General features: G+C 38.5%; 1 protein-coding gene across 4 annotated transcripts in view; it reads right to left on the reverse strand.

Moving 5' to 3' along the window:
• FOXP2 (forkhead box P2) overlaps positions 1-24,942 on the reverse strand; it is a gene marked incomplete at its 3' end in the record, with an annotated part of 541,625 nt that extends 516,683 nt beyond the window's left edge. For 2 of the 4 annotated variants that reach the window (XM_084784956.1, XM_084784955.1), the window contains exon 1: positions 24,558-24,942. Of the gene's footprint in view, positions 1-22,420; positions 22,703-22,738; positions 22,934-24,557 lie in introns of those variants that run through there. The other 2 variants (XM_084784962.1, XM_084784963.1) reach the window with 2 other exon arrangements.
• Between the last annotated feature and the right edge of the window lie 1,535 nt (positions 24,943-26,477).

Consider the following 26,477-nt stretch of genomic DNA (forward strand, 5'->3'; position numbering starts at 1 on the left):
TCACTCAGTTCCTTGCAATGCCCTGCTTTTATTGAAGCAAACAAATTACATGACAAAGATAAAATTGTGAGTTCATGGGTTCATTGGTTTCTCTCCCACTGAGGAACAGCTAACAGTAGAAACAAAGGATTCAGATTCTTATTCTCTCACTCTCTCTCTCTCTCTCTCTCTCTCTCTCTCTCTCTCTCTCTCTCTCTCTCTCTCTCTAACACACACACACACACACACACACACACACACACACACACATATGCCTGCACACACAAACACACACACAATCATGTAAAATATCAAAAGTTTAGGCATTCTCTTTTTGATTATTTGACTATAGTTTTATTCAGGCTCCACATATTAAGTATAAAGTTCTACTTTCTTCTAAAATTGGGGCAAGCAACAGACAAACATTTTTAAATACAGTTCATCATTCTATGTAACCTAGATTTAGCAAATTTAAAAAAGAGCAATCCGATACATAGTCTAAACTAATATAGGCATTTAATTATCTAGACTATTTATCAATAACATTGTTATAGTCACCAAATTATAATTCATTAGCAAAACAACTTGAACATACCTTGATAGTTAAATGTATGTGCTAAAACTTGGAAACTCATATATATACATATATATGAGTATATATATATAATTAATGTTGAAGACTGTATTTCTGTGTAACAATGTTACTACAGACATATTCTACGTCTTATATTTATAAATACTATTAGATAACCTACATTTGCATATAATTTTATATATTTACTCATCTTTTAAGAATAATTTAATCAAATAGTTGTAAGCATTATATTTAAGTTGCATATTAGGCTAAACACACACATAATTTAAACCATAATACCTTGACAAAAGGAAAAAACTATTCACAACTGCAGACAACTGAGACAGTAAAAACATGAATGGCTGCTTTTAAAGGAAAGGAGCCTGGCGTGGAGAAAAGGAGTAGACACATATTTATGCACTCAGACACAAGGCTTGGCTATGAAGTAAAAGTTCCTGTCTAAATTGTGATTGAAAAACTTTTGCAGATCAAATAATTCTAAAGTAACTATCCTGGAAGTTACCAGCAAAACTAAAGCACCACCAGGCTTTGACTAGACATTCAACCAGCATCATACTTTCATGTTTACACAGTATTTTAGTCAAGTAAAGGCAGTGGCGCTTTCTCTCCTTCCCCCAAGCCCCTCTCTCATTTCTCTGTGTGGCCATGACTGCTCTGAAATTCCCTCTGTAGATCAGACTGGCCTTGAACTCACAGGGATCTGCTTGCCTCTGCTTCCCTAAAGCTGAGATTAAAGGTGTGTGCCACCACACCCAACTTTTTTCTCTTTTTAAGCAAGGAACAAAATTTACTAATGTTCTTAACTGGCACAGCAGACCTGGATCATGTCTAAGCAATTTGTTTTCACCTTTCAGTAGTTGCAGAATTCATTTAAAGGTGTTAACACTCATCATTACCATCCATTAAATTTAAGTAAGAGTGATGGAGCCCCAAGTTCCTGCATTTTATGAACAGGTATTTTTAAGGACAGACTAGATCTTGAAAATATTTACAAACTGTGTGTATTGGCATAAATCCAATTATTCCCAATCAAGAAGGCCTTCCAATGCTATGATATGGTTTAAGAATAGCTACTGCTCACACACAGTAACCACTTTTAAGCATGTGCTTTTCATTGTAAGATCACTAACATATGCTTACAACTCCAATGAGCTAAAGAATATGTATTAGTTGCCAGACCTTTCTTCCACTGAGCACATATCTGTTCAGCAAATAATTATTTCCAGATAAATGGGAAAAAGAATCCTGCTTCTTGGACTGTATCATCCCATTCAGTTTCTTGGTACTTGAGATCAAGGAAGACACATGACTATAAGCGTTTTTTTGGGATTTTTGTTTTTTATGTTCTTCCTAAGTCCTTCCTTACTGCTTGAAATCGATAGAAAGAATGCCTCATGTTTTCAATCTGACTTCCCTAATGCCAGCAAACGACGCATCAGTCAAGAAGACACACAGGACATTGTGCAGTCCAGAACCTTCTTCTGTAAAGAGTTCATGTCATGAGGTAAAATGATCCAGGCTACTGGACACATGGGAGAGGATTCTGATTTCAGCTGAAGCAGGCCATCTAATTTATTAAAGATAGCGATGAGCTACGATAGCTATTGATTTACATTCAGAATTTTACACTCACCAAGATAGGAAAGATGTTTTCTTCAAGGCTGCCAAATACAAATAACCAAAACACCATGAATGTAAGATTTATATAATTCCTGATTGTTTTGTGGTTCTTCTTGCTGTATGTAGTTTGTTGTATTTATGTGTAATAAGATAAATGTATATGTAAAAAAGAAACATAATAAAATATATTAAAATTTTAACTTCATTTCAGATCCAAAAAGCTGGCCCCCTAACATAAAGCATAGTCAAGAGATTTTGTTCCTACCTGATCTTCAAGCCTAGGAAGACGCTTTCAGATCAGAACAGAACTTACAGCAACAACACCAATGTTGTGAACTCATGCTATCCAAACCCACTAATGGAATGAAAGGATAACGCCGAGAGCAGTCAAAACAATACCCAAAAGGAGGCTTTTTAATTTAATATTTAATAATTTCACAGAAAATAGTTCTTGCAAAATACTTCAGTTTGTAATTATTCGGTGATTAGTCTAAAATCATTGTATTTAAATGCAACTCGAGATTGAAGGCTTTTGATAGATCCTAACTAGAATGCTGGAAAAAATGAGATAATCTTAAGTCAAAATAGTGCAACATCTAGTTTTGCCACATCTAACAGCTTCAGAGAAATTCATGAATAAACAATTGCAAAATCACTTGCAAACGCCACAGACAAAACACAAAAATAAGTTTTAAGTTTCATGTTTCTAAGAATATATTAGTTCAGGCCAGAGATAATATTTGACTTCTGAGCAGATCCATGAAATCATATTTTCCTCCAAAGACTATTCCTGCATCAGCCGTTTGTAAGTGCACTGCCTGACCGAAGGCAGAAAAAGGCAGGGACCAGGACATCTGCTTCTGGCCACTGGGCTTCCCTGGTTTCCAGATGCTACCCCTCCCAGGGTCAGGAGGTAACCTCTTTAACATAAAGGGTTGCCTCATAAGCCCAGTGCTCTACTTTGTAAGATGAAAAGCACACAAAACAAAGAAAATTTATTTTTCCAACTAAGACATCAAAACAATCTTACAGGAAAGGTGGGGAGGCTGACAGGGGAAGTTAAATGCATAGTTGGGACTAAATTAGGGTAGTTAGTGTGTAGGAACCCGACACACACTAACTTTTAATTTAAAGGAAGTTCTACAGTGTGTTTTCTCACATTTACTTTATAGATTTTAAACATTTACATCTTATGCTCAGAGATTAACTATTATGTCTGCAGTGACATGATCAGTATACTGGCTCTTGGCATGGGCAAGTCCACATCTCTATTAACAAATAACCCAGCAAGGCTTGCAACATGCTGCAAAGCCAAGGGCAGCAAGAGAAGCCATCCAGGTAGATAACATCTACAAGCCATTCAGAAAACTCAAATGCCCAGTTCATGAGGAGCCATGTACACTGTCCAGAAGAAACCACGTGACGTGGGAAAGACATAACTGTGAGTCCTGGGATTTGCTAATCATATGATAGAGGGGAAATAGAAATCATATCATGTATCTTCCTTAATTTTCTTACATAATTAATACAACAATCCAAGCAGAAACAGAAGAAGCATTTTATCTGTAAAAATGTTTACAAATATGAAAACTCAAAATTTCTAGCCAAATATTCACCGTCAGATCATTTCAGAGCTGAAAGTGTGTATCGGAATTAATCACTGAAGAGGTCAACAGAGTCACTTTTGCTTTCATATCCTTTGTTTTAATTTGCTGGACTGGATACTGGGAGTGTTCTGAAAGTGACGACGTACACAGCTGGTTATAGCTCTTGCATTTAAACTTCAAGGTAGAGTAAATTACATTTAAGCCCTAATATTACAACAAAATTTTCTTTCAAATTTTAATCACAAGTTAATTATATTTGGAACAGCTCTTTCCAGTGGTGGTGAATTCCCAGTTTTAAACAGCAAACAAACTCGAGAAAGCTTTTACACTTCAAATATATTTTATTCAAAATAGTGAAATTCTCAGAAAAAAATTCCAAGTTTTCATTTCAATTTTAGATCATTTTAAGCCAACCACTGTGCCAACCACTGTGATAACGCGTGTAGTAGGATTCATGGACACAACTATAAAAAAAAAAATCATTGACTTCTGTTCTGAGAGACTATTTCCCAGAAATTGGCACCAAGTAAAATGTTCCACCTTTAAACATACTGACAGAACAACTATCTTTCTCTCAGTCTCTCTCATCTCTTTTCCAACTCTGTCCTACTTAAAGAATTCTAGTAATATCCCTTTCTTTACGTAATTTGTTCTCTATACATGAACTTGCATGTTTCTGTTCTATTCAGTTGAGGAACAGAAACTCAAAACCAGAAAATCCAGATCAGAGTGGCGGTAATCAGCCTTGTAACAGTTTCTCCCACGTTATTCTTGTAAACAGCAAGAATATCCCAGTGAAAATTTTGACTTACTTAAATTGTAGCCAAGACATTTCCTCAATAGCATCATGATTACAATTTTTGAAACATATCCTGTTCAACTGTATTATAAGTTTTTGCTGAATAAATGTTTTTATATCCTAGCAACAAAAGATGATTGATCCTTGAAACTAATGGTATATTTAGCTTCCTTTGACATAATTTATCTAAGCATTGTTTTAGTTCAGGATTCTATTACTGCAATGAAACATCATGATCAAAAAACCTACTTGGGGAGGAAAGCGTTTGTTTGGCTTACACTTATTTCTAGGTCCTCTGCACTAGCTTCTGCCTCCAAGAAGCCAGGACTGGAACTCAGACACAGAGAGGGAGCCCAGAGAAAGGACGATACGGAGGAACGGAGGAGCGCTGCTTACTGGCTTCCCCACAGCACAACTGTCCTCTGGCAGCTTCACCCAGCAGCTGATGGAAACAGATGAAGAGACCCAGAAGCAAGCAACAGGTAGGGCTCAGAGACTTTTGTGAAAGGAATAGTGGAAGGAAGGATTGGAGGAGCTAGAGGGCCCAAGGCACCACATGAAGTCCTACAGACTAAACTAGCCTGGGTCCCTGCGGACTCAGATAATCAATAGTTTTCAATTCAGTCTTTAAGTTTGAATCACCTTCTCCATCAAGCAGTTGTATTTCTTTAACCGCCAGTAACATTTTCAAAACCCAGAAAGAATAAGGAAAGAGGCTCTGGAAGAGCATTATAATTCATTAGTCACTGCTATCTCAGCAGCCCTCATAGCTGACTGCATTAGGTCTTTTGCACTTCGGGCTTTTTAGGTCACACAAATACTGTAAGTAATGTAATGAAACCACAGCCTTGTCTGTATTTTCTCATACAGCCATTCCCTGACTCATAAATATTTCATTTCTTGTTTTCTTTACTCTAAAAATGATTAGCCTGATTTTTTTCCTTAAATGCTTTACTTAAAATGTCTTCTCTTATGAAAGCCCATTCTGACTAAAACTTTGATAAAATATCATGTATACTATCATTTAAAAAAATTTGAAACTAGGTGGTGGTGGCAGTGGCACACACCTTTAATCCCAGCCCTTGGGAGGAACAGGCAGGCAATCTGAGTTCAAGGCTAGCCTGGTCTAGAGAGCGTTTCAGGGCAGCCAGGGCTACACAGAGACACCCTTTCTCACAAAATTCCTTCTATACAATGACAACCACCGATGTCAATGAGTCAAAAATTTAATATTCAACAAATATTAACGTTCATACATCTCTGGCCTATATTATTTCACAGGGAATTGAAATATTACATGATTATATTGTTTTATAAGATTTAACACAGCAAAGAATATGGTTCACAGAAGAGGACTTAGCGCAAAAAAAATTACAGTCAAAGTGAACAGGCAGTTAGCTGGAAGCCAAAAGTCACAATTTATTTATTTAAGATGTTGAATGGTAAATATATATATATATATACATATACATATACATATAAAGAATAAGAAATGTTTAATTGAATAGTTTTCATACAGGACTATAAGATTTTATTTATAGGTTAGGACTCCTTGTTAAAGTTAGGTGTGCGTGGAATTTTGGGGGTGGAAAAGTAAAGGTTGAAAGAAGAAGAAAGGCAGAAAAAAAAAAGAAGAAGTATTTGATCATCCACTACTTAGCTATATTCTATGGGGAAAATTGTAAAGGAAAATAACCTTCTGCTCCTTATGATCTGTCTTCACATCCCCACATCACCTCCACCTTAAATGAATGACCTTCAAATACACAGGAAACATTAGAACAAATTCTGCAGCATAAAGCATAAAGAAATACCAGGGTGTATACACAATGCACACAAAAGCCTAAGTAATATGCCGCTCTTTGTAAACATAGGTGGAACTCCTTTTAACCTAAGGCAAAGCAGCATATGTAAGCAAGTGGCCATCCTAGTGAGACCAGCTTTCAAATGTCTCAATCCTTCCACCTGCTTCACTCATCCCATGTTTCCTGCATCCACACCCTAAGTTCTGCCTTACAAATGAACATTTCTGGGACGTGTTGGGATGCTTCCCAACATTTCAACCTACCTTATGATGCTCCTCACATTTTCTTATGCCCTATCCTCTGACAGATTGTATTAAATTCCTTTTGATCTGTTATCTACACCTCTGATGGCTCAACAAGTTGTATCTTATTATCAAAACACTTAATGTTATATTTACTGTGCCTAAAATTGGTCATCTAAAACTACTTCTTGGGTGATAACCTCTTCTCTTAAAAACCACTTAATTGAGAGTTAATTGCATTGAAAAAGAAATAACTTTTATAAAAGAGCTTATGACAGAATTGTTAGAAGTCTATAATTATTTAAGGCTTAAATTTCAAGAAAATAATTTGAAATGTGTCGTGGGTTTTAAGGATAGGGTATATATACTGCATAACCCTATTCTCGTGTCTATAACAGAATATAGCTAGCCCATGTGTGATTCTGGATCCATGTAGAATTTTAAATAGTGTCTAAGGTAAGGATGGGTTTTACTGAGGTGGTAAGAAAAATAAAGAACTTCCATATTTTATAAAATATAATTTTTATATAACATTAAAGTGAAAGTGTCCATAAATAAAATTTACAGGAACACAACTATATTCATTCATTTCACTATCATTCAGATCTACTTATATTTATTTAGTATGATGAATAATTTCAACTGAGAGCGCAGTTTTATATTATCTATACCACGTACCATCTAGCCCTTTACAAAGACATTATGCTGACCCCTGCTATGTACAAGGACAAAGTATAAAACATTAAAATCATGAGTAGCTTTGATATTTCACTAATTCAAATTATGCATTATTAAAAATAATAATCCTTTAGCACCAAAAACAATGGATAAATAAATTAGGAAATACATAAAGAAAAATTAGACTTTCTTTGGGGATACTCAAACTCAGAAGTGATAAAAGCATGAAAACAAGGCTCAGTGTTGTAATACAACAGGAGGAGACCACAAACCCATTTCTAAGGGCATTTCATTATCTATTTAGGTGTGGGGAAATACTAAGGGAGAGCTAAGCCTTCTATTTGGTGACAATGTCAATTATCATCAAATAACAGAAAAGAAAGCTCTTGAATCCTCGATAGTTTCAGCCTTTTAAACTAGAAAAAAATATAGGATGGAATAAAGTTTAAGTATAATTAATAAGAAAATCAAAGGTTAAAACAAGGAAATGTCACTTTAAATGCAACTGTATAGAACCAAACGATCAAAGTTTCAATACACTTGTTAGGAAGCCTGTAAGGGTATCACAGAACCACAGCTAATAGTCTTGATAATTACAAAGAGAAGAACAGACAAGCACATTAGGGGAAAAGTATATTTTTTCAAGATTAAAAGACTATATAAAATAAAGATCAGTGATCTCAACACTATGCTCAACAGAATGTAGGACAGGACATTAAACAGTTTGTGAGCTCATAGATGATAGATGATAGATAGATAGATAGATAGATAGATAGATAGATAGATAGATAACACATACAATCTGGCATTGATTTGTTAAAGCAAGCTTTGCGTTCAACTTGCTTCTTTTACTGCCTTAGCTGTAAAGCATATGAACCAAGAAAAAAATGGGGAAATTCTCTCATGGTCAACTTGGACTTATGCAATTTACTATTTGTTTAACTTTGAAATTTTTCTCAACATATTGGAGAGGAGGTTATTTTCTATGGATCTCTTCTATTTCTGCATATTTTGCAAGCCTCTTTCCATCTGCATTAATTGATCATATCTATTTAAGAAGAGCCTCAGAATATGGAGAATGTGCTTCCTGAAACAACAGATAGGCTTGCTTATCACCAGGAGTGGAGGATTAGCTTTGGTCAGTTGGAGGTTTTTTTCCTCTCTGTGAAGAAACTCTCCAAGTGTGCAACATTAGCTGGGGCCACAGGCTCCATCCTTAGGCATTTGGGGCCAATGTTCTAAAAATTAATCAAACAAACAACATAATAAATTAATAAAGGCTATTGGTGGCACAATTGCTGATAGAAAAAAAGTTAATCAGAATTTCTTTGAACACTTTACAGAATGTGAAATTAGATTAAATAGTTACAAATTTTACTAAAGCACAAATCATATATGAAAACAAATGCTTCACATCTTAAACTAACTAAAACTCATATAAAACAAATGACGTCAATGTTAACACAAAATTCCTGCTAACAAATGTTGGCCAGAACTTACCTACTGTGTGCTGCTGCTCACTTCTGAATACATGTTAACAGGAAACTTCAACAAACAGGATTGTTATTATTTTGATATATAGAGAATACTTAAGAAAACTGACTTCATTTGGGCCAGGAAAGGAAGAAAAAATATTGTGAAAAATAACTCCATATATATATATATATATCCACACATAGATAATTTAACAGATAAAAATCTCCAAGCTACATTTCTATTAGGCTTGGAGTGGGGATCAGAGAATTAACTTTATTTTATTATTTCAAAGATCCTTTTGTACTCAAGGATTCTTGTAATCTTATTACTAATATTTCCATGAATGTATATGTGTTTGAAATAAAATATACCCACAGATTAAGAGATAAATAAACAATTGAGCATTATTAAATAGGTGATAATGAGCCTCTTTCTTTTGGCAGAAATAATGACATGTGTAGACCTCACCTATTTCAATCAAACAAAAGATGCTAAGGGCTGTAAAGACCTATGGGAACAAGGAAGTTTTAAAAAATGAGAACAAGACAAAAAGACTAGTGGTAGAGGTAGGACTGGGAAGAACTTCATAAAATCCTAAGCTTAATAGTAGACAATTTTAAGTATGAAATTTATTTTGTTCATAACCAAGAAAATATATATCTGTAAGGATTAGACAGCATATAGGTAGATGGATGGATGGATAGATGATAGATAGATAGGTAGATAGATAGATAGATGACTACATCTGAATGAAAACTAAAAGAATTCAAAACTCTATTCAATTACAAAAGAAAAAAAAAACAAAAAACATTTTAGCAATGGCAGAAATGGTATAACCCAGTCAAGAGAACATAACTACAGCCTAAAGACTGGGAAAGCATCTTCACCAGCCACACATCTGACAAAGGGTTAATACCCAAAACAAATAAGGAACTCAACAAATGAAACCATCAAGGCAAATATCCCAATTAAAAAATAGGGTAGAGAGCTAAACAGAGAACTCTCAACAAAGGAATACCGGAGAAACACTCAACATCCCTAGCAATCAGGGAAATGCATATCAAAACAGCTCTAAGATTCCATCTTACACCTATACAAATGGCTAAGATAAAAAAATCAAGTGATGGTACCAATTGGCAAGGATGTAGAGAAAGGGGAACACGTCCTCCATTGCTGGTGGGAGTGCAACTTGTACAACCACTTTGGAAATCAATCTAGCCCTTTCTCAGGAAATTGGGAATAAATCTACCTCAAGACCCAGCCATGCCACTCCTGGGCATACACCCTAAAGATGGCCCACGATATAACGTGGACATTTGCTCAGGTAGGTTCAGAGCAGCCTTGTTTATAACAGCCAAAATCTGGAAACAACTTAGATGTCCCCAACTGAAGAATGAATAAAGAAAATATGGTTCATTTACACGATGGAATACTATTCAGCTATCAAACACAAGGAAATCTTGAAAATTTCAGGGAAATGGATGGAAGTAGAGACAATCATCGTGAGTGAGGTAACCCAGATCCAGAAAGACAGCGTTGACATATACTCACTCATAAGGGGATATTAGCCACTTAATACAGAATAACCACACTACAATACAGAGACTGATAAGCCAACCAAGGTCAATGTATGATGTGGACCTAGACCCTCTGCTCAGATGTAGTAGACAGGCAGCACAGTCTCCTTGTGGGTCTCACAATATGGGGAGTAGGGACTATTTCTGACATGGATTCAGGCCTCATAATGTTGTGCCAGGCCACAGAGAAAGAGGTTGCAGGTAGTACAGAGGACACTGGATAAGCTGAGGTCAAATGTTAGGGTAGGAGGGCTCCCCTTGCTAAGTAATAGGGGAGGGAGGCAAAGGAGATGAGGAAGGGTATAAGATCAGGAGTTATGAGGTATGGGGCTACAATAGGGATGTAAAGAAATCAAACTGCAGAACAAGCAGGTAACTTATTTTGCCAATCCCTCTATGTGGGAATAGCTTCTGATACTGGCTGAGACACGAGTGTCTATGCATAGACAAGGCTTCTTGTTGGTCACAGAATCCCTTTGACTTATTATTAGATGCCATTCTTCTTAAGGCATGAATGAAGATTTGCAGATGTCTTACTTCTGCTCATACAAAGAGCAGAGAACCAGTTTTAATTGTTCTGTGAATCACACACACCTTATACATTTATAATTTTAGGACTGTATAACACTAGTGAAAAATTATATGGTTTCAGAACAACAACAACAACAAAAAACAAAACAAAACAAAACAAAAACCTGACACTGACACTGTATCAGACCTAACAGGACTCATTCTTCTCTGCATGCTGGGCAATGACATCCCGCATCCTTCATGTTCTGGGACCATGCTCTTCAGTTGTTGTTCCTCATCAGAACAGGACAGTTTGGAAGAAAGCTTCTGATCCCAACTGGTCCAGCACTTCTGACTGTCACACACAGGACTCTAATTAAGCCTGGAATTTCTCAACATTTAGAAACCGGACCACAGATGCTATTCCTGGCTTGTTTAACCATTTTCCCCAATTTTATCTGGGCCCCTACAAAGGTATTATTTGCCCCAAATCAGCCAGAAGAAACCTTAAGAGAGTGATGCACCATTTCCCCTAAGGGGCGTTGGGTAGGTTGTTGTTGCTCCCTTGGGCTACAGATGCTTATTTTCATCAGAAGTTGATTTTAAGTTACTATTGGTCTTATACAGAGAGAAAATTATGTTGGAATCAGGGATGTCTCTCTTTCCCTTTACCTTTCTTTAGTAGGTATGGAAATAGGGGTTGAAAAGAAAGAATGGGGAATATATAAAAATGTAGGAACCAGGCCCAACTGGGCTGCCTGCCTGTCTTGCTGTTTCATGTCCTGTTTCTAGCAGCTTCTGTGTCTGTTTATCTTGGTTAGCTAGTCATGTTTACTGCTCTGGGAACGCACCTCTCCTTTCCTTGAGACTTTTCCTCCTGTGTGCAATCACCTCTTGAGGGATTTCACCTGGGATGAGGATTCAGGTTTACTGCCAATAAGAAGGCTCTTTGGAACTCTGAAGGGAGGAGAATAATAAACCGCTGCCATGGCTGCTGCTGTGGCTGCTGCTCTCTTAACAGGAAGGACCCACTGTGTTATTGTGTGTGTGTGTGTGTGTGTGCGTGTGTGTGTGTGTGTGTGTGTGTGTGTGCACGTGCGTGTGTGCATGAGTTAAATCCGCAGTCCCTTGCCCTTGACTCGGTACCGTGGAGGCGCGGGCGCCACATAAATAAATAGGGGTGATAGGACAAAAAGTAGATTATTGAATCTACTCCTCAATTTAAGGCATTAATTTTTACTCACAAATAAGGTTATTTTTAAAACATTAGTATAGAATTTTGTGTGTTTTATTTTGATACATTGGTATAGAATTCAAATTTAAGATTATTCTTCAAATATATATATATTTCTATTCTAATATGAGGTATGGTACCCATACAACTCAATTATAATACAATGTTTATTTCCAGTATCTTGAAAGTGCTATTGCAGGCTGTTTAGGATAATTAAGTAATAGAAGCTAATTGTTAGTTCATCAAATCATGGTCATGTCAATTACAAGTCTATTTTTATCATAAGAATATATATCTTAGGTTTAACAGATAGATATGATTCTATAGATAGTCAAGGTAAAATAGTTAGACAGGGTCTTCAGAAGCCTCAGATACATACAGAATATGGCATTTAAGGATGTTTTTATTATTTTAAAGATTCTTTGACAAAAAGACAGATTAACTCCTGGCAACATCCAGCCTACCTCAAAGATGATGAGCATCAAAGAACCTTCTTATGGAGATGGCTTCAAATATGGCAAATCAGCCACTGGGCAAAATGTCCTCGTTTCTGCCACAGACAGAATTTTGCCTATAAATGGGCAAACTTGAATGCAGGCAGAGTTGATGACCAAACTCTGCCAAGAGGGTAAGCAAGTCCTCAATAGCTCCTGCCTCACAAATATGTCTGTCAGATATATTGGGCCAAAAGGCTGAAGAAGATGCTCCAGCATTATAGAGAGTTTTGGGTAACTGTTCAGGCAGCAAACTGTCTCTGTCATCTTCTTACTTTGGAAGCTGCTAACCTGCACTTTCTGTTTACTCAGGTAATTAAGTTTTATTCCTTCTCATGTTTCCAACGAAGTTGAAGACTAGATTGTTTAGTCTGATAATTAAGCTCAGTTGTTTAGGAGTTAAGATGTTTTTAGGTCTAGATAGATATTTTAAATTAAATTGATAGATATTTATTTTAATTCAGAAATTTAGACTCACCATGATAGGAAAGATGTTTTCTTCAAGTTTGCCAAATACTAATATCCAAATCACTCTGAAGGTAACAGTCATATAATTCCTGATTGTTTCATGGGTCTTTCTGCTGTAGGTATCTTATTTTATTTATGTGTTATAATATAAATGTAAATATTAAAAATATATAATAAAATTTTTTAAAGAAAAAATGGTATAACCACACAGTTGAACCTCGGACACACTGTGCTAAGCAAAAAGGCCTGATTCCAAAGACTCCATGCCCAACTAGGAAAGAAAAACTCACAGACATCGAAAAGAGAACAGTGGTCGCCAGGGACCAGGACTCAGGAAGGACTGCCAAAAGATACATGGAGGAAACGGGATGAAGACAGTGAAGCTGCTCTGTACTGCAACCATGGTGGCAAAATTGCACAGCTCTATACTCATGAAAATGCAAAAATTACCCTGAAAGCTGAATAAAGCTTCCCATGTACAAAAAATAAACAGACCAAGAATGGAGAAAGTAAAGGAGCCTGAAACAATAATGAAATATTCGTGTTTTAACATGGATTTTAATTAACAAAACCTATTAAACGTGATGGCTTTCTGAGAATACCATGAGGCTCTGAAATACGGAAACAAATATTTTAACTTAAAGTGAAATTTCAAATTTATAACAAATTTTCTTCTTGTAAATAATCAAGTACATTTACACTGTTCTATGACTTGTAACATGTAAAAAGGATAACTATTCATTCACATTCAAGTTTTAAGTACTCCCTGTAAGAAATGCCATTCTTGTAACAACAAATTAACATTAATTTAATTATCCATCAGTGCTGTGTTTTTGCTGTCATATTTTTGTATGTACATACTCAAAACATGTTCATAGTAGAGGCTGGAGAGATGGCTCAGCAGTTAATACCATTGGATCCCATTCTAGAGGTTACAGGTTCAATTTCTAGCACCCACATGGAGGCTCACAGCCATCTGCCACTCCAATTGCAAAGAATCCGACTCACTCTTCTGTGCTTTGCCAGTACCAGGCACATGGGTGATGCACAAACATCTATGTAGGCAAAACATTCATATATCTAAATTTGAAATATAAAATTGATAAGTATGCTCATAGTCAGTAAAGGAAAATATTTCCAAAATACAAACAAAACTTTTAAGACAATGCTTTACAATATCATATGAATAATCATTTACTTATACTTAAACTTTAGCATTGTTTTAGCTAATGAATCTTTTCAGAACACAATTAGATATTAAAGAAAATAGATATGTGAAATCCAATTCCACTTAGAACTGAAAAAAAAAAACAATTTGGTTTTACCTGCTTGGAGAACAGTCTGAGAAATATACATGTAGTGCTAAAATAGCTTAATATTATTAAACATTACAGCTGGGTGAAAATGAAAGTAATATAAGTTATGTGCTGATTTTATTGCACCAATTTGTTCATTGTGAGTGTACCCAGGGAAGCACCTGCCATGGCACATGTATAGAGAGCATAGGACAAGTTGCATGAATTCATTCTCTTATTTTATTTTTTCTTTTTAAAATGTATTTATTTTATTGTGTATACATATTGCTACATACATGTATGTGAACTATGTGTATGTCTGGTGTCTGCTGAGGCAGGAAGAGGGCGTAAGAGCCCGTGGATCTGGAGTTACAGATGATTGTGAGTCAATGCATGGATGTTTGATATTAAATGTAGGTCCTCTAGGGGGGCAGCCAGTACTCTTAACCACCGTGCCGTCTCTCCAGCCTGTATCCAACCTGGAGACCAAACTCAGATCATTAGGCTTGGCAGCAATCACACTTTCCCACCGTGCCATATCACTGGCTTTAAAGGGCATACTTTCACAGAAACAATGTAATATTACAAACTGACCAAGAAAAGTAAATTTTTCCACTCTTATCTGGGACATCATGTCAAATTCTCAAATAATTTTATTACTTACAGAAATAGACAGTTTCCATGACAAGGAAAAGTCTTTGAATTATGAATGGCTCAAGTTTAGGCACTTCCGAAGACTAACAGATTTATCCCCACTCTCTTGAGAAGCAAGTGCTTCTCCTATGTTGTTGACTGTCTAGTGGTCTGATCGTGACAAAGAAAGGCCCTGAAATATGTGATATTGAGATTACTCTATCCATCACACAGCTGTTTAAAGATGAAAAACGGTAAGTGAACTCCTATGGACCACAGTTTTTGCGTGCAAACCAGGGAGAAAATCCTTCCCAGAAGATTTCACCTCAATGATGTTAGGTCCCTATTAACCAAACTTGATTCTATCGTGCTAGCTAACCAGAATCTATTTGCACAGTGGAGCCCAAGTTTTATTTTTAGCAGTTGTTAATAGAAACTATAACACAAACAGGCCCCAAAGTGTCCTTGCATCCCTCTGAAATTTCACAAGCCAGGTCTGCATTGTCTTCATGTCTCTCAGCGTTCTTATCTTCCAAGCTACTACAGAACAGGCCATTAAGCACGCGAGGGTTTTTCCAGCTCCAAGTTCCAAACACTTCTACCATCCTCCTCAGGTCCACCATTCTAACAGCCCGTAATCTGGCACCAACTTCTGCTTTCATTTGTTTTCTTTTCCTAAATAAATACCATAGCTAAAAGCAACAGGAGAGGGGAAAAAGTGTATTTGGATTACAGGTTACAGCTCATTATCAAGGAAAGTGGAACCCAGGGACAGAAACTGATGCAAAGGCCACAAAATAATGCTGCTTACTGGGTCACTCCTTCTGGCTGGCCTGGATAGTTTTCCTATATAGTCTGGACCCACACGCTCAGATATGGAACTTTTCCCATTATAGGCATGGCCCTGCTACATCAATTGAAAAAAGAAAGAAAGAAAGAAAGAAAGAAAGAAAGAAAGAAAGAAAGAAAGAAAGTGTTCTACTAACATGTTTATGGATTAAGTCTGGAAGCAATTCCAAAATAGTCTCTTCCTAGGTATATTTAGGTTTGTCTCAAATTAACAAAGACTACCAGCACCTGGCATGGGGTGTTTATATGTTGTATGCCCTGAAATGCAAGTGGAGGTCAGAAGACAACTTTTACGATTCTACCCTGTGAGACTTGAGGATCAAACTCAGGTGATCAAAAGCATCTATACCTCTGAGTTATTTTGACACCCATTCCAATTTCAAATTAATTTTTATAAGACAACATTTATCAAATGCATGTTCCACTATTTCTGTATTTGCACTATCAACAGCCAAATATATGACTCAACAGGGGACCAGGGCAAAATTGTGGGTAAATTAACATTTATAGATGTGAGTTTTCTGACCTTCAGAGAAGAAAATGTCAGGTGGCTGAGTATGTTTCTTGACTCCAGTGTATCCCCTCCACACTCACTTCCCCCTCCTGTTTCAGCACCCTGGATAAATAAGAAGAGGCTCCGTTTCCCTTTTGGGAAGAAGAGTGGCCTAAAGATACCTTATGGGACAACGTAACTCAGATAAAAAGCCTTCCATTTTGACTCAACCATTATATTTTTTGCTATACAACAGAAGAAAAATAAGGGATTTTTGTTGGCATCCTTTCTATTTTAGGACATACCTTTTTCTTCTTTCATTCTTACGTATAGATTTTTGTGGCAGTGAGTAGAGAACATTTTGTAGCTTCAGACTGGGTCCCATATGTTTCATAAGATGCTTTAGTTGGAAGAAATGTGAAAGCTAATCCAGTATCTTTTTTTAATTTTGGAGGAAGTATCATCTAAAATCTCACAACAATAATAGATATAGTTAGCTGTCTAACCAAAATGCAGGTCTCTGGGTGTTTAACATGGGGATCTGTATAGTAAGCCAAGCTGGCTACTTTTACTATCTGAGAGAGCAATTAAGTTACGTTCAAAACTTCCATCATTATTCTCACTCTGCTATCCAAAGTTATCCTCAGAAAATCCTTGAATGCAACATTTCTTGGCTCCAAGAAACATAGCATGTACTGTCAAATAGAATAATCAGATGGAGCGATGGAAGGCACTGAGTATCCAAGGGGCAGTGCTGAGGGAGATCTTGGGTGTTATGCTGAGGGCCTTCGTCATTACAAGAAAACATCTGTGTGGCACTACACCAAGAGTTGCATCTCTCATTTATGTTTCACTAGCCAAAGGCAATTTCAACAAACCGTGTGAGGTTTTAAATTTGAAGACATGGACTACTCATCAAAGCAAATCTTCAGTTTGGTCTGTTTAAGGTGTGATAGGTGAATGGATGGATATATAGATGTACATGTGTACATACGGATGGGTGTATGCATGAATGTACGCATGGATGGATGAATTGTTAAGCTTACTAGGTTTCGCATCATACAGATGTAATTCTCTCTATATAGATATAAACTTGATTTTTCATATTTCCCTCCCAGAAACACCTGGTTTATCAACATTATATTGACACTATAGCTATTTAAAACATATATACATAGTGTTTATGTTATTCTTGTTAAAATATATATACTACAATATATATACTACAATAGATGTATAGCATCATGAAAAAAGCCAGATATATATTGTGTATGTATATGTATGTATATGACATATGTATGCATAAACAAAGATATCTCAACATTACCATCATCATCATTATGGAAACTACACCACACTGGTTTTATATAATCATTGACTATACATCACATTGGATGTATAGCATCATTGAAAATACAACACAGTGGATAGACATCATCATCAAATATATGCCACACTTGATTACAGCATCATGTAAATTACATCACACTACACGTAATTCATAGCTGACTACATATCACCTTGGATGCATAGCATCATGGAAAAGACAACACACTGGATGTATATCATCATTCAGTGTACATCATACTGGAGGAACTTTTATAAATTGCATTAGATTATAGTGCTAAGGAAAAAATGATCTTCAGTAAAGAAAGAGGAGTGCATTTAGTGAGAATGTGTGTTTTATGAAGGACAGTTAGAGTGTTCTGTAGTAGGAATACATTGGAACAGGGAACCGGAAGTTGGCAAAGGCACCCTAGTGCACAGATGGAGAAATGGAGAAGTGCATCTAGGTGCAAAATAGCCCGTTCTGCTGTGAGCAGTATTTAGAAGGCCATTTTCCACTGCAATAGGAAAAAACAGCAAGGCTTTGTTGAAGTCTTTGTCTTTCACTGAAGAGGCCTAATGGATGGTAGAGGATGAATAGAAGAGGAGCCTAAAGGAGGCCTAGTGCTAACGGAGGACTACCCCCATGGAGAACAGTGTGATGTGTGGAGACCAAAAGGTAGTGACTACAACAAGGACATCCAACCACACCCGGAGCTTCTGCTTTTCACCCTTGTATAGTGAAGACCCATTTAATTGGCATTTAACTAAACTAAAGGCAGGCTTCAAGTGCAGGGGTGAAAAGTTAACACAGGCATGTAAACATAACAAAACTTTGCCGGAAGTAACAGTGAGGGATGATTAATATAGATAACAATCTACATGTGGTAAGATGTTGAGAAATTTGGAGAGTGTACTGTAAGTTTCACCTAACTATAGGAAGGGAAAAACTTTATGCTCTATCTATACTGTCCCTCCCATACACTTGTTCCATGCCTCCTGAATTACACTTTATGGAACCAAGGTTACTGTTTCCTTAAGGTTTATGAAAAGTTTGAAAATGACAGCTGGTGTTGGAGATAAATAGTAAAATGGTGTAAAATCTTTCATAGAAAATACCATGCATGGAGATTGACTTATATTCAGAATTTTAGACACACCAAGATAGGAAAGATATTTTCTTCAAGGCTGTCAAATACAAATAGCCAAAACACTAAGAATGTAATATTTATATAATTCCTGATTGTGCCATGGTTCTTCTTTCTATAGGTAGTTTAGTGTATATGTGTAATAATATAAATGTATATGTAAAAATGCTTAATTAGTTTAAAAAATATCATCCAGTAAGCACAGAAGTTGAGATAAAAGAAAAAAGCATACGTGAATATTATAAAAATAGACACCTTTAAGGTCACTCTACTTGTACTCTTGTTTGTAAAAGTTAAATATCCTAACCTGTTTTTAAAACTAAATGATATCATTATAACAATATAATCTTTTAGACATACTAGGAAAATCATTAAAAGCAACTGTTAAAAACTTAATAAATTTTAACTCAACATTATCCCCCACAAAGTAAATTTTAAGTCCTCCAAGATAGAAATTGAAAGAAATTGAAGAACATTAATAAACTAAAAATGCTGAGAGCTTAAAAAAAAACCCTTGGGAATTCATTTGCTTCACAGCGATGTGCTTTTTCAACATTAAATCTTATTCGCTCTTGCTAATGAAAATAATTTGCCAGAGCAGAAAGGGATGAAGATGTCAGTTCCAAGTGACACATCTATCAATATAAAGGGAAGGGATGCTGTGGGTATCCTTGGTGAATCACAAGAGGAAGAGAGCAGAGCAGAACTGATTAGAAAGTTGAATTCATGAATGCATACTTCACAAATCATGGAAATCAAAAGGTTAGCCAGGGCCAGGATAGGTGGCTTATGGGGAAAATACCGCCAGACTAAAATTGCACATATGAACTGAAATCATTTTAGACTTCCAGTTGTAAGTTAGAAAAGTGAGCAAATGCATGCCAAGTAAAAGAGAGTAAACAAAGTTCAAAAATTGCAAAATGAAATGAAAGAGTAAACCATCAGCAGTATTATTACTTATATACAACACGGTTTCAAAAATGGAACAGGGATTACACCAATGTTCTCTGATTGAGAGAACAGATAAGAGAAGCTGGCTTCCAGGCCAATACTACCGTGCAAGAACACAAACTCCAGATCAGTTCAACTATAAAATAAGGCAGTTTACTAAAGTTAATAGAGCCAACAGAGGAGAGATTTGAGGGGACATTAAATTACCAAAGGCATTTTACTTTTAGGCATAGCTTTAATAAACAAAATTTAGGAAACCAGATCACCAAAGGCATGGCTGATTTTTTATTGTTTTGTTTGTTTGTTTAATATTAGTGATGTTATGACACTGCACCTGAATCTTCTCTCTAGTCAATACTATTCCTTTATGTTTCAACATAACTAGTTTCTTTTGTGTTTGTTTTGTCTGGAAAATATTGGATAGAAGATGGATGAAGACATGGGGCACAGGAAAGAAGTATATATACAAATAAATCAGAGGTAATAAGACAAGGAAATATGCAAGTGGCAGTGACCATTTATCTTATCAAGTAACACCAGGCAAAAGCAGAACCCCAGACAACACGAGTATTCATAGATGCCAGCAATAATGAATTTTCATTTAGCCAAAGACATATTGTAAGAGAGAACTAAGCAGACTTTTAGACAGCCCTCCCAGCAATACTTAATTAAGACAGAAGATAAAACAAACAAAAATAGTTATGGGCCCACTTTGAAGTTCTGATAAACGAAGCAGCTGAAAGTTCAGAACAAAACCGTAAGAAAGCAGGAAAAAGAGGACCCGGTGAGCTAATGAAATCTCTAGCTAGCAAATAAAAATTCAAAAGTAAATTATTTCCTTGACCAATATTATAGACATGGCACCACATTAGTCTAAAGTATACCCAAGAGATAAACAGTTGAACCTAAAAAAAAGCTTATTTCTTCCAAAGGGGAGAAGTAACAACAGTGTGTAGAGTCTGAATCAGCTTTAATTTGTCTGTGAACCAGGAACTCTAGACTATGTTTCTTCAAAGTTCCAGGAGTATGAATTTTTACGGAAGCTCTCAGAATGCAAGCAGTGATTGTTCTGGTTTTGATTTGTTCGATCCTCTAGAACTTTATAAACGAGGAGCTACATAAGATTGCCTTCAAATACCTACATCAATATTAAAATCTTATTGACATTCATTTGGGACACTACTTAGAACATTTTGGTACCCGTATAGACAAGTACAATTAATTATCACAAAGACCATTAAATAGTTTAAGTGTAACAAAATATTAGTGGTAAATAATTGGAAAAAATGTTACTATGTCGGAATTCAACTATAAATTTTACTTTTTATTTTTGTTATAACTAACCTTCCAAGAAAACTTATTCATCATCTCAGTCCTAAGTCATATTTTCTTCCTTGTAATTAGGGGCCTTTTTTTGATTTCACACAGAAAGGTGGAAATTAAATTTCCCTTATTCAGCTTTTTGTAATGTGAGATTATCAACATTGAAAAAGATAAAAGCATTGACCAGAGCTAACTGAAGAAATATTATGCCCTTCCTGTAACTCAGTTCTCTATCCTTCCCACCTTCTCTTATATACAAAATATCTGGTAAATTTCTTTGGCTCTGTTCAGTATACTTTATAATCTCTAAGAATCTGAATCAAACCAGCAGGTAATTTCTATATATTTAGATATGCCTTCTACAAAATAAAATCTGCTAGCTATGCTCAAAGAGTTGTTTTCTGTTTGCAACTTAAAGATAATATAACTTCTCATTATCAGTTGTATATGCATGTATCAGTGTTTGTTCCCCATTTTACTTTTCTCACATGTCAGTTATGATGAGTACTTTCTTATTTAAAGTTCCTATAAATTTACAAAGCTTTTTTTCAAAGTAAAACTAGTTTATTGTCCTCGGTGCAAAGATTAAAAAAAAAAAACCTCCCATGTTGGATTCTTCAGTACACGCATTTTACAAATAAGTTAAGATTCCTTTCACAAAAAAATTCTGTGACAATATCTAAACCATAAGGTAGTGTTGAAAGACTGATAAATTGTGTATAATTATTAGATTCACACACAATTTCCCTTTAATTATTTAATTTGTTTTAATATACAATGGTGATGGCCACATTTTAAGCATCTATGTATAAAATATATTTGTTGTATTTATATTTAAGTTGAATGTCAAAAATTATCCCTCAATGAATTCTAATTCTTTGTGCTTCAAGTGAACTTCAAGACTATCTTTTTAGACTGTGTGTCCTCATCCACTTATGCAGAGAGAGCTACCATAAGGTTTCTCTCTTCTCCTCAACCGCCTGCAACTTGATTACAATTAAGATTTCTTTCACTTATTTCTGAGTAACAATTACACTTGGAGCTTTCTTTAAGGAAGTGTTCAGCTGAACAAACTGCTTGACAGGATCCATTTAAGTAGCAGAGGGATGGAGGGGGAGCTACAAGGAAGGAAAGATAACTAAAATTCTAATGCAGACATAAAATATTATGATCCTAATGATCCTGGTGCATATAACTATTTGCACTCTATTAATGGAGATACAAATAAATCAAAATTGTAAATTGTGTTTAACACCATTAAACAAACAGTACATTTAAAAATTCCAGCACACTGAGAATATCCTTAGTCATAACTCACAGTGACAGAAGAGATAAACAGGGCTCTTCACAACATAAAACATTTCCCGAGGTATGCCACACTGCAAATTTTGGGCTGCAGCTATCTGAAAGGCCATCTTCACTTCAGTTTCTACCTCAAAAGCAGGCCGACATTTCTCACAGTCTTCTCTCTCTCCACTGCTGCCTAGCCACTGGTGGGAGTTAGGACACCATGCAAAGATGTGCCTTCCAGGCAAGCGTGTTTTCTAATGTAAATCTCTCCGCAAATCCTTCCCGTTGGAAAATGTCCAGTTCTGCCACTTGACACCAGGGCATTACTTTCTCCCTCAGGGCTTACCTGCTACTAAGTAACTGTCCTTCTGAGATCCTGGTGGATACAGCTGGGAGGTAGGTATTTAACTGCTTCTGAATCTGCACTTGCAAAGGAGCACACCTCACAGACTCTCAAGGGGTTTCCGCTTACTTCATTCTTCCCTCAGGCCCATTCAGAGAACTAACCCAGGCCACTTACTGCGCCTCACAGCCCCAAAGTCGGCCCACCTGGAAGCAAGTAGTAGCACTCTAGGAACGAGCTTCCAGACCTAGGAACTCGGTCGTTTTCAGCACGTGGTTAGAGGAAAGGTGGGGGAGGGATATGTGCCTTACAGATAGCAGCTGTCCTCTAAGTGGTTTAAATCTGTTGGTTAAAGAGCTGGGTAAACAAATACACAGATGGGTCTCTAGTTCCTTGGGGATTCCCGATTGTGAGGAGCCTCCCAAATCTTGGCCAGTTCTGCCTCTGGACTCAAACCTCTGCAAAATGCAAAGGCAAGATGATTTTACTTTCAAAGATCGGGAACCTACACACATCTTTCTCTTGCAGTTCCTTCTAATAATAAAAGCATTAACCTTTCCTCCCCAGGCCCTGAGAAACTTCCCTATGAGTTCTTAGGGTCTGAGGACAGAAGGGCAACTTTTCTTCCAAGCACTACAAGGGTCTGGGCCCACATTATGGCGGGGCTCAGAGTGCATCTACCTAGCCCCCAGGTTTGGGAGAGGAGCACCTCCAGGGCATTCGACCACCTGCTGGGGCCAGGCCAGCTCCCACAATCACAGTGTGTTCCCCTGCAAAGGGGAGGATGAAGATGCTCTGCCCTCTCTCAGTGCTGTTCTCAGCCACCCAGGACTCACAGGATAAACAAATAAACAAGGAGAGAGAGAGAGAGAGAGAGAGAGAGAGAGAGAGAGAGAGAGAGAGAGAGAGAGAGAGAGAGAGACCCTTTCTTTCTCACAAAGGTGTATGCGCCCCTCCCACGCGCCCTCCTCCAGAAGCAGCAAGCAGAGAAGACACCCACACACGGAGCAAGGAGCACTTTCCAAAGTGGAATAAAAGTAAAACCAGGACAGATCCCGAGGGAAGCAGGCCGTCCTGGCTCGGGGGAAAAGTGGAAGAGCCTGATCAGGAGTGGTCCGAGAAATGCATGGCTATCTTAGGCGTCACTAGAGCACAAGAGTTTCTTAACTAGAGAGAAAAGGAGTGTCCCCTTGATGCCTCTCTGATTCCTGGCTAAGTACTTCTAAGATGAACACAGAAGTAGCTAACTAAGACCCAAGAAGCATGCACTTGCCCGCTTGAGTAAATAAAGGTCAGCAGTCTGATCAATAAAGTGTGCGCTTCTAACCACCACATGTTTTTACTGCTGTTTCTCCTCCCTGGGGGAAGTGGGAAGGAAGAGAGAAAGACAACAAACATTTTTTTAAAAAGAGTAAACAAACACATCTGGTGTTTCGACACATCTTTTCCTCCAAGCTTAGCCTCTTTGGACGAGACAACACTCTGCATATTCAAAACTAAAAGAAAATAAATAAATAAATCACCCGGGAGCCCACAGAGAAATCTCGCTTCTGCACACTCCTTTCCCCATCACAAAGCCAAATGCAAAGAAACAACAAGTGGCGATGGTGGGTCCCAAATGCAAAGGCGACCCGACCCCACGTCGAAATCTGACACATGTCACCATGACCCCGCAGCGCGGAGCGGCGGGCGCTGGGGCGAAACTTTGCTGCTGCGACGGGAGCAGCGTGGAGCAAAGTCGCACTCCGGCCACGCGTGGCTGTGGTCGGGACAGGGTGGAGTGCGGAGTGCAGTACGTCAGAGTGAGGGCAAAGAAACTTACCTAGACCTGGGACCCTGTGGGCAGTGTCCCGAGAGGTGGCACCCGGCAGCGCGCCCTGGCAGAAACCCCCGAACAACACACCCACGCTCGAGTCCCAGCAGCCGCGGCCGCGAGTTGGGGGACGCCAAGGGAGGGGGACCCGAGGAAGCTACGACAAGAGGACACGGCCGCGGCATAAATGCCCTGGGCGGGCACGCGTGGCGCTGGGCTCCGGCCGGGACGAAGCTGGGGCCGGGGAGCTGCACGCGCTGGCGTGTCTCGCGCTTTCTCGGAGGCTCGCGCTGTCTCGCGCTGTAGCTCCCCCCAAGCCGGATCTGTGAGTGTGAGTGTGTGTGTGTATGTGTGTGTGTGTGTGTATGTGTGTGCGCGCGCATGTGTGTGTGTGTGCGTGTGCACCGGCGGGCGCGCGCACCCGGTCGCGCGCTCGTGTTGTTGGCAATGCAAACTGTACACACTGCACGGTGCCGCCTCTCCTATAAGGGGGCGGGCTGGGGGGAAGGGACATTTTGAAAGACTTTTAAGTGCTGTTGTGCCACTTGTTTTGTCTTATTTTGCGTAGTTGGGTTGTTGTTGTTGTTGTTGATTTTTTTTAAGTGGTTTAAACTCCACTACCCCTACCCGCGCCAACTTCTTCCACGTCCGGGGGTGCGGGGGTGGGGGCGATGATCGCGGGACAAAAATTTGCTGGGCTGTGCGGTGGAGCCTCCTGGATGACGTCAGGTCCACCTGCTATGTAAACAACTCGCTGGAGAACTTGTTTGTTCTGTGCCGCTTCCCCCACCCCCACCCTTCTCCCCACCTCCTGCTCCGCCTCCTCCCGCCGCCCCAGACAGCTAGTCGGGGGATGGGGGTGGGGAGGGAGGGAGGCGAGAACAAAACCTTATGCTGTATTGGCACAGCCGAGTTGTGTCTGCTGCTTCTTGGCAGTCCCCAAAGTACATCCTCTCAGCAGACGGAGCTGCTGGCAAATCAAACAGGGGATTCCACGTGAAGTGCAGAAAGCCTCGAAGGGATCCGAAGCCCTAGGTGGCAGGTAGTTAAAGCACAGAGTATCACAGAGGGAGCGGAGAGAGCACAGCAACGCTGATTGGCCTTTCTCTCCAGTGTGCGCCCCTGCGGCCTGGAAGGAGAGGTTGAACCTTTCTCACTCTTCATTGCCTTAGCTCCAGTCACACTTAGGGCAAGGACTGCTGGGGCTTCCTCGTAGTTGCGCAGCCCAGGCCACCGGAACGGGGCTTGGGAAAATGGCACCACCAAGGTGTGATTTATTTATTTATTTATTTATTTATTTATTTATTTATAAAATCTAAGGCTTTTTCTCTATCAATGACTAGTAAAAACAAAATAACAGGAATGAAAGGAAAGTAGAAATTACAGGCCAGCTCTCTCTCTCTCTCTCTCTCTCTCTCTCTCTCTCTCTCTCTCTCTCTCTCTCTCTCTGGGGGGGGGGGGGTGCTCTAGCTCTCTTTCTGCCACAATGTCCCTCCTCCTTTGCGCGTGGTGCGAACTGGACTGGCTGGCTGGCTGGCCAGAGCAGGACCTACCGCGGAAGAGATGACAGAGAAAAGGCCAGAGGAGATCAAGGCGGGCCCTGATAGGGCGCGTGACTTGAATCTGGGTGGGTGTTCCTACGAAGCCCCCTCTCCACCCTAGCTCTGAGAGGGCAGTCCCTTCCTGCGGTTTCTAGCCAGCCCCTCCCTGACCGCTGGCCCCCGCAACCCTTGCCGCTGGCGTTCGTGTGCACCGCCGCGGGAGCCTGCAGCTCAGCTGCTGAATCAGTCGCGCGCAGCGTTTCAAGAGGCGCAGAAACTTTCCACCGACTAGCTACAGCCAAGAAAACGGAGGAAGGGAGGGTGGACACGGAGTCGGGGCCCTGCTCTCTCCTAACTATTTTCCTGCGAGAAAGAGCTGAGAACTTTC

Source organism: Acomys minous, assembly GCF_964271855.1.
Source record: "Acomys minous genome assembly, chromosome: 6".
Taxonomy (NCBI): domain Eukaryota; kingdom Metazoa; phylum Chordata; class Mammalia; order Rodentia; family Muridae; genus Acomys; species Acomys minous.